At 52.0% G+C, this 8,865-nt stretch overlaps 1 protein-coding gene across 6 annotated transcripts in view; it reads right to left on the reverse strand.

The window, feature by feature from the left end:
* The window catches only part of B3gat1 (beta-1,3-glucuronyltransferase 1), a 31,968-nt gene extending 23,314 nt beyond the window's left edge, over positions 1-8,654 (reverse strand). For 5 of the 6 annotated variants that reach the window (XM_070038384.1, XM_070038386.1, XM_070038383.1 and 2 more), the window contains exon 1: positions 8,384-8,652. The gene's annotated coding sequence lies outside the window, so the exon portion shown is untranslated. Of the gene's footprint in view, positions 1-8,383 lie in introns of all 6 variants that reach the window. The other variant, XM_070038388.1, reaches the window with a different exon arrangement.
* Between the last annotated feature and the right edge of the window lie 211 nt (positions 8,655-8,865).

The raw sequence follows: 8,865 nt of genomic DNA on the forward strand, positions 1-8,865 counted from the left end.
GGACTGGGCACAAAGCAGAAGCTTTATCAGTACTGTGTAACTTAGTCTCCTTAGCTATAACTCTTACTTGGGGATTAACTGAGGAAAACATGGGAAACACTTGCTTCACAATTAGTACTACAAATGTTAGGTTATAAAAATACGATAATATCGATAACCATTGCCACCTTGTTTCAAAATTGAGCTGAACCTCAGTGCCTGGGGAAATGACAGAGAGGAGACATCTTGGGTCTTCCTTGAGTGCTTCACAGTTTACAATGCACTGCCACACAAACTGTCCCATTGTCTCCCTTAGGAGGGAGAGCTCTGCCTTTTCTGATTAGACAGCTGCGACTTGGAACTGGAGGTTGTACAACAGTCAGGCAGTGAGGGCTACCCTGGTGCTCTGACACCATAATTGTTGTTTCTTCTCTCTATCACCCCTGCTCAAGCTAGCCTGCATCTTTGCTGGTTCCAAGATTCTCTCTCAAGGAACAGCTAGGGATTCTGGTAGGTCACACGTTCCCTCCACTCTACCCCCTGGAGCTGAGACCCATCTAGGGCCAGCAGTACACTACCATTTCTTGTCCTTTCCTTCCTGGATGGAAGCTATTCAGAAACTTCCTCCTTACCACCTCTGAGCCTCTGCCCACCTCCCTCTCTTGTGCCCAGCCTATTCCTAAGGTCCCTATCTTGTGGTATTACCTTACTGTGGTGGATATAAGGAGCGGAAGGGGGTTGGAGTACACACAGCCTAGGAATGCGATGAGCTGGAGTGGGAGGCAGGCGTTCCCCCCTTCCCCCACCCCGCCCTGCTCCTGCCCCCTGCAAGCCCAGTAGGTATAGATGTGATGAATAGAGGGGTCCTTAAATCTCTGTCCTACAGGCAGTAGATTATGCTGACAGTATCTGTATGTTTTACGGGCTGTATATTACACAGCAAGCTGCAGGGGTGGCTATGGATCACCGATCGCTGAGATGGAGTCTGAACATCACAGAGGCACGTGCCAAAGGCAGAATTACTACATCCAAGGGCCTGTCCAGGGTCTTCTTGGTTCTTGCCCCCTGCAGGGTTTCTGGAGATAATGAAGCAGGAAGGCAGCAGGGCACAGAGGGTTGGGCACAGGATGCAGGTACCCTGCCACAGTCAAGGAGGCTCCTCTGTCCCTCAGTGGATCCCCACCTGGTGAGCTGCCCGGCCTCCAGGATGAGGAAGAGACACTCATCCTCACGGCTGTCACATATGGGCTGACCTGTGAGGATGCTCGGGATCCAAGCATGGATGAAGAGAGAAGGCAGATGCCTGAACAGATCCCAAGCAGAATGGGATCTCTCCTGATCTGTGCTTCCCTGACATCTGATACATAGCTTCACTCTGTGTTTGCTGGGTCATGCTGTGCAGGGCACAGACAATTCTCTGAATGGGAAAGTAAGATGGGGGAGAACCACCATGGCTTGGGCACTTTTGCTCCATGATCTGGTAGGAAGAACTTATCCACTAGAGAAATGGATAAACAATTGTGATATATGCATACAGTGGAATATTATTCAGCCTTAAAAAGACACATGCTATAACATGGATAAACCTTAGAGACATTGTGCTAAGGAAAATGAGCCAATCACAAAAGGACAAGTTGTGTACAATCTTGCTCTTTTGAGGCATCTGGAAAATTAAGCTCACAGAGACGGAAGCCAGAATAGTGGTAACCAGGATTCAGCAAAATATTTATTGGATAAATAGCTTCTAGCTGGATGCTGGTGGCTCATGCTTGTAATCCTAGCTAAGTGGCGGTCTGAGATCTGAGGATCCTGGTTTGAAGTCAGCCTGGGCAGGAAAGTCTGAAAAATTCTTGTCTCTAGTAAGCTACTCAGAAAAAGTTGGAAGCAGTTCTGTGGTTCAAGTGGTAGAGCGCTAGGCTTGAGCAAAAAGAAGCTCAGGGACAGAGCCCAGATCCTAAGTTCAAGTCCAAGGACTGGCAAAAAAAAAAAAAAAAAGTAGCTAAAAGGTAAGTTTTATGCTATGTGGTTTTTAACCACAAAATCAAGAAGTCTGTCACCTAGTCTGTTTAGATGTAACCAGGCCCTGGATGGGAGGTTCTGGTGAGCTTTCTGTGCTGCCTGGCTGGGCTGAGTATCCTGTAGGGTCCCACGGGGGGGCTTCCCAGTGGAGTGTCACATGAAACAGGCACATGGCATATCCCTCCATGTGGCAAGCAGGGCTGTGCAGCTACCCCCCGATGGAAGCATGGGTAGCCGCAGAGACCAGGCTCAGCCAGGCTGCTTGCTCTGTGACACAGAGAGGGAGACTGATGAGTGGGAGAAGTTAATATCGACACATGGTGAGTTATGAGAGCAATGCTTCAGCATAAGTTCACAAGCTGACGGAGAGACAAAATCCCATGCCCAGAGGCCTTTCTCTACTGGGAGCAGGCTGGTGGAGTGTGGGCCTTGACCTGTGGCCCATCAGGCTGGGTGGTGGCTGACTGGTCCCTCCACAGGCTCAGTGGCCTTCCCAGGGACAGGCGGTATCACTCCTACTCTGAAGTCTGTGAGTGAAAGGAAGGTGAGGGAGGGGGGAGAAAGAACTAGTGGGTGATCCTCTCCACAGTGACAACATCCACGTTGCTACTGTGGGAATGCCTCCAAGGGGACCTGTGTGTGATCTGAGAGGATGGTGATCTGGATGCTAATCCCCAGGTTTCTGCAAGCTCAGGTGGACACCCCCAGTCACAGGGCTCCACATCTAGGATAACCAGGAACTTAGGCAGTCCCAGGATCCAGACCTTAAATCCTTGAAGACCCAGGCAGAGCTTCTGGCTGCAGTGCTCCAGGCTGGCTTTACTCCTTGCTCGGAGCATGCAAGGGAGCACTCTATGCTAGGCTAACCAGGGGGCAGGAGGAGCCAACCTACCCAAGGCTGACAGAGGCAGCCTCGGCTGACCTCCTGGTAATCTCATCTCCTTGCCCATCTCTACCTGGAAGAGGGGTACCCTGCTTCTGGGAGAGGCTATTGCTCTGTGTATTTCTCCTTTTTTTCCTTCTCTTTTTGGAACTACTTTGAACTCAGGGCCTCATGCTTGTGAGGCAAGTGCTTTAACACTTGGGCGACTCTGACAGTGCCTTTTTGTATTGGTTATTTTCAAGATCATGTCTTGATTTATGCCTGAACCAGCCTAAGCCACGGCCCTCTTCTTGTCACAGTCACTGGAATGACAGTACATGCCACCATGCCCAACCATCAGTCAAGACATACCCTCACTAGCCTTGAAACTCAACCCCCCTTCTATACTTCCCAAAGAGCTAGGATTTCGGGTTTGAGCTTGGTGTTGCCCTGTGCGTTCTGTGCTTTTAAGAGGACACATCACCTGCCAGAGGGGCACCAGGTGTCAGAGGATTGACACACAGTCTGGGACGGGGCATTGGAATGCTGTGTGGCCTTAGGCAGGAGTGGGACCACTCTGGGTATCTGTTTCCTCATCTACACAAGAAAGGAAGCAGCCTAGAATCACAGAACCCAATTCTGGAAGAAGCTTTGAAGGGAAGGCAGGCTGAGGTGTCCATCCACCTGTTTCTTATCATCCCCCCCTTGCCTGCTCTCCTCCAATCTCTGGCAACTGGGCTCCTGGGGTGTTTGGGAGATTAAAATGGCATAATTCATCTGGGTGGGGAGGTGTCACCTGGCCCATAAGCAACCGAGGCCCCACAAGATTTGTCTCACAGCTGTGGACACAGCTGGGTCTGTAACCTGGGACTCCAACAACACAGTCTACTGGGTGTATGGAAACTAAATCCTGTCTGTCCAAGGGCTGCCTGGTTGTGGTTGTCCACTAAGTTCAGGGCCTCTGGGATTTCTTTCTCTCAAGCTGAAGCACAGGGTGAGCCACGCAGAGCCCCTCAAATCCCTCCTCCTTCCTTATCAGCAAGACGCCATGGTGGCTGACCTCCCTGCTTTCATTGTGAACTCCCCAGGCTTAAGAAATGCTTTTTGGTGAGACTAGTTCCAGTGAAATAGATGGACTCCCATCTCCTCAGCCTCCAACAAAGGCCCCAGTCCACTCCTTGTCTAGCAGCATTCATTTACAAATAAGGGTACAATCCCAGTCTTAGAATATTTCCTACCACAGGGGGGAAACTGAGGCTCCAGTGGCCAGAGTTATAAGCACAGTCATGAGCTGGTTGGCAAACAACCTGGCCTAGAGTGGCCTATTTGGTAAGTGCTTTGGTGAATTGGTAAGCAAATGAATAATACAAATTGCTTTCTCTTTTCAAATAAAATAAATAGGATGGCACCTGCTATGGCATGTTCTGAGTAATTAGCATGATGAACTGCAATGATTCATTCTCTCCTCAACAACCTATTATTAGTCCCATTTTAGAGACTAGAAATTGGAGGCACAGAGAGGCTAAGAAACATCTCAAGGTCACACAGCTAGAAAGTAGCAAAAATGGGATCTGAGTTCAACCAGTCTAGCTCCAGTGGCCACATTATTAGCCACCCTGCCAAAAACATGTGTGCGCCTGTCAATTAGAGCTTTCTGTGCTGTCGGCAATGTTCTTCATTTGTGTTGTTCAAGATGTATAGCCATGTGTGGCTACAGTGCCTTTGAAATAAACTAGACTGGCAAGGAATTGATCAGGGTTCAGGGAGACACAGCCCACACCATGTTAACTGTTGGCTTTAACAAGTCTGAGAAGGAAGCCCCTAAGAAAACAAGCCCTGTCCCACACAGCCAGACGGTGAGGACAGGAGAGCCTGGCCACCCATCACAGGGACACACATGACCCCATGGCCACACCTTTCTGCTCTGATCTCTCTTTGCCCCATTCCTCTCCCCTCTCTCCTTCCAATGAGCCACCGACTGGCTCACAATTCCTACATTTAAGAAAGGAAGAATTCTGCCTGTACAGAGAACACAAAGTCTGGGGAGCCAGGACCCTCGGGCAATGTCAGTTCTCAGGTCCAGTCAACTCTTGATCCAGACTTAGATTCTCTACTTTGGGGCTTATCACAATGGCAAAGCCTTAATCCCTGCCAGCACTTGGCATGGAGGCCGCCTCCTGCGCTGCCGTCAGCTGGTGTGTGCGCAGGGAACACAGACTCATTTTAATATTGGCCGGAGCTAAACCTCATTAGAAAAGTAAATTTGCTGTAGCTGCAGGAAAAAAAAAAAAAAAAAGGAAGCAGCAACCCACATAGTCCTTCCAGAGCTAAATAGAAAACACTGATTTTGGATTATTCCATGCTATATGTCCTTAGCATCTGGTGCAGAACCTGGGACACAGGAGGTGTTTTAGTTTGTGTCAGTTATGAGTGGACTGAGTTTTGAGTTGTCTCGGGCCACTGTCACCTTTTAGCAAGGAAAATAAGAGGTCACGGATTAAGAGGTTTTTGTTTTTTTGTTTTGTAAATGGCATGGTTTGTTTTCTTTTGATGACTTTGGCTGTTAAAGTGCTGATAATAACTAGACATCAAAATCACATTCTTGCTGTTCTTTAGTAAAGGGATGTTTTGGGCTGTTTGGTCTTAGATAAGGAAAGGGTGAGTCTACCTCCAAGTCGGCAAGTATGGCTGATCACCTGGAATGAGGATCAGAAGAGATCTGTGGGTCACTTCCAAGGAGACTGGCTCCAGCTGGCTAGTTAGAGTCACCCAGGTCCTGGGAGAGTGGGAGATTGGTGTATGTGCGGAGGGGAGCAGGAAAATATATAGTCAATTAACATTCACCCAGCACTTTCTCCAAAAACAGACTGTAAGATGTGGGCTCCTCAATCTATAGACTCAGGAAACTAGGGCTTCAAAGGGCTCACTGTTTTTGTTTTTGTTTTTTCAAAGTTCACTCAGTTGGTCATAGAAAGGCTGAAGTGGGATCTCTAAATCCGATCAGGGGCTTGTCCTTTCGGTATTATGTCCATATCTTACTGTGATCTTTAGGATGGTCTCCAAAGGTCTCTGCCTGGACGCCTGGCTGGGGAGAGTGGTGCATGCAGCAGCCTTTTCTTCCTTTGTCCCCCGAAGTGTAGGGCCAGCCTTGGTCCTGCACCCTAGTCCTCCCATTGTATCCCAGGATTAGGAAGGGTAGGCAGAGGACAGAAGGTGGAGCAGAGTCCTCAATAGTGCAAGCAGGAGGGCCTCTTTGAAGATCCCTGTACATCCCTAATGTTCTTGACCTCACAACCTGCTCCCTTTGCCTCTGGGCCTCCCTGGAGCCACCCCTGCCCCCAACGGAGCCTTTCTCAATGGATTGTCCAATGCCCCCACTGCGGGTTCCTACAGGGGAGCATAACTGTCCATATCTGGATGCTGGAGACTTGGTGAAGAGGACTTTGCATGCCCTGACTTCTGCCTGTGTCTTTGTGGTCACACTGTTTTCTTCTCTTTGCCTATCTCCGGCTCTCTTCTCTCCTCAAGGCCCTGCCTCTCCTCCAGTTCTCAACAGAGAGGGGAACTCAGGCATCTCTGTGCCACTTCATTCCTCTAGTCCAGCCACAATGGACCACCAACCTCCCTGGCACAGAGGCGGGGCTTCTCATCAGCACATCCGTCTCAGTGTCTTGCTCTTGCAAGGCTCCTGACCCGCCTTATCATCCTGTGCTCCACAACCCGGAAAAGCATAATTGACTTGGTCCTCCCTTCCCTGAAAACTGTTGTTGGGGAATCCAAGTCTATCTGCAATCCTAAGTGGAAGAAATGGGATTCTTTCTCTGGAGACTTTGGTCTCTGTCAAGAGCTCCCATACTGTTTCAGGAGCTGGTCTGCTCAGTGATTAACCTGCTTCATGCTTTCGCTGGAGCAGCCAACACCTGCTCCCTGAGAAACATACACACACATATTTAACTCAGCACACAGCTGCTTTGAGCATGCTTGAGCGTGAGGCACTTCCCAAGCATTGAAAGATCAGTCTCAGGAACGGTAACAACAAAGCCCTGCCCAATGGGGCACAAATGTATTCACGGTCCCTGTGCCATTAACCCTAGCAAGCATTTTTGCTGTAATCCACGGGAACAGAGAGAGAAAATGGCACAAGGCTTCAGGACCTTTGGGGTTCTGAGGATAGACTGGGAAGAGTAGGAAGTCTTTCTGGAGGCCCCATTCTAGTTAAAATAAAAAGGACTTGACTTTTGTTCCACGAAGGCAATTAATGGCCACTAAGAAAGATCTGGCAAGAAATGGCTGAACTCTGTAGTGGCTCTGGGACTGAAGTAGGGAAATAGATGTAAGAGCCAGAAGATAACTCTGAGAAAACCCTAAAGCAACAGTGCTATACAGCCATATGGCCCTATGCACCGCCTCCTGCCCCCCCCCCAGTAACTCATGATACCCTTTCTTCATAAACACATGGAAAGAACCCAGTGCTATGCACTAGGCACCTGCACAATCATTTTAAACAGTGCATGCCATATAGCTCAAGCTGAAGGCCCACTGGGTACCCCACCCAAACTGGTATTCATGCAAACAGAGTTAGTTCCACCACACAAAGGTGAAGCCACAGCCATCCAAGGCCCCTTCTAGGACACTGAGCAAGGGATGTCTCTGGAGTCTCTTAGCTCCCGCTTCTTCAACAAGCAATTCATCTAGTGAGTGGCTGAGACGGGGTTTGACTGGGTGGGAAGCTGGTCAAGACCTTGTGCGCATGTCGGTGGGGGTTCCTTTCTTGACCTTAGTTGCCCAGGCTGTCCCCCTGCCTGGCACTGTTGGACCAGTGGCATCCTTTCTAGCCTCAATCTTCAGCTTCTTTCTTTGAAGTTGGGTGTGACTGGAGGGCTTAAGGCCTAGGCCTGAACCCAAGTGAAGGGGTGGCGGGGAGGCAAGCTTGTCTGACTTCTGTCCTTGCTGCACAGAAGGTCCCAAGGACCGGTTGTCACTCTCGCCACCTCTCAGCCCCTTAGCAGCCCCAGAAGAGCTACAGAGGTTGATTTCCCTGAATAGTTAACTTGCCAGTGCTAGGAAGCAGCAAAGGAGTTAGGGGCGATTGTTGCTGGGAACATGGGTACGGCAGGGGTGCTGTCTCTTGACTCTTCCTGTGGGCCATCAGGAACCACCTGCTGAGGTGACACGGGGTGCACCGGCTAAGAGCCGGACCCGTTGTTAGAAGCAGCTCTCCCTACATCTCGGTCCAAGGAGGACAGCCAGTGCCCAGGTTTTGTTTCGCAGTCCCTGGGTGGCAGCAGGGCCTCCCAGCCCCGCTCCCCTTTTCAGCTGTCCTCACTGTGCGCGCGCGCGCGTACACACACACACACACACACACACACACACACACACACACACACACACACACACACACACACACACACACACACCCCGCGCCCGCGAGGACATGGCGTGGGGACTGATGGGGGTCGCATAAAGGGGCTCTGTGCGCGTGGCGGGGCCGCCGTGCGGGCGCGGGGCGCGGGGGGCACTGACCTGCGGTGGCGAGTCCGGGTCGTCCCTAGCGCGGTCCATCGCGGGCGGCGGCCCCTATGCCCCGGCCCCGGCGCCCCCAGGCTGCTGCCCTGGGCCGCGCGCGCCCCTCTCCTCAGGGGATCTCGGGCTCCTGGCCCTCAGGGGCCACTTCATAGCCGCGGGGCTCGCGCGTCCACCGGTCCGCAGTCCCAGCCCGGCCCTGCCGCCCTGGCCCGGACTCCTGGGCTCAGCGAGGCTGCGGCCGGAGCCTGGGAGCGCGCGAGTGGGGGCGCGGGGAGCCCGAGATCGGAGGCGCGGGGCGGGCGGGCGGGGCGCGGAGAGCGGGCCCGTGGGCCGTGGGGCGTGCGGGGCGGCGGGGACGCGCGGCCCGAGCCCAGCCGACCGGGCCGGCGCGCGGTCCCCTCGGCGCTGGCGGCGGCGGCGGCGGCGGTGGATGCGCCGGTGCAGCCGCGGCTCTGACAGCGCCTCCCGCCCCGCCCCCA

This window comes from Dipodomys merriami, unplaced genomic scaffold, assembly GCF_024711535.1.
Source record: "Dipodomys merriami isolate MVZ:Mamm:240054 unplaced genomic scaffold, mDipMer1.0.p SCAF_29, whole genome shotgun sequence".
In the NCBI taxonomy this organism is placed as follows: Eukaryota; Metazoa; Chordata; class Mammalia; order Rodentia; family Heteromyidae; genus Dipodomys; species Dipodomys merriami.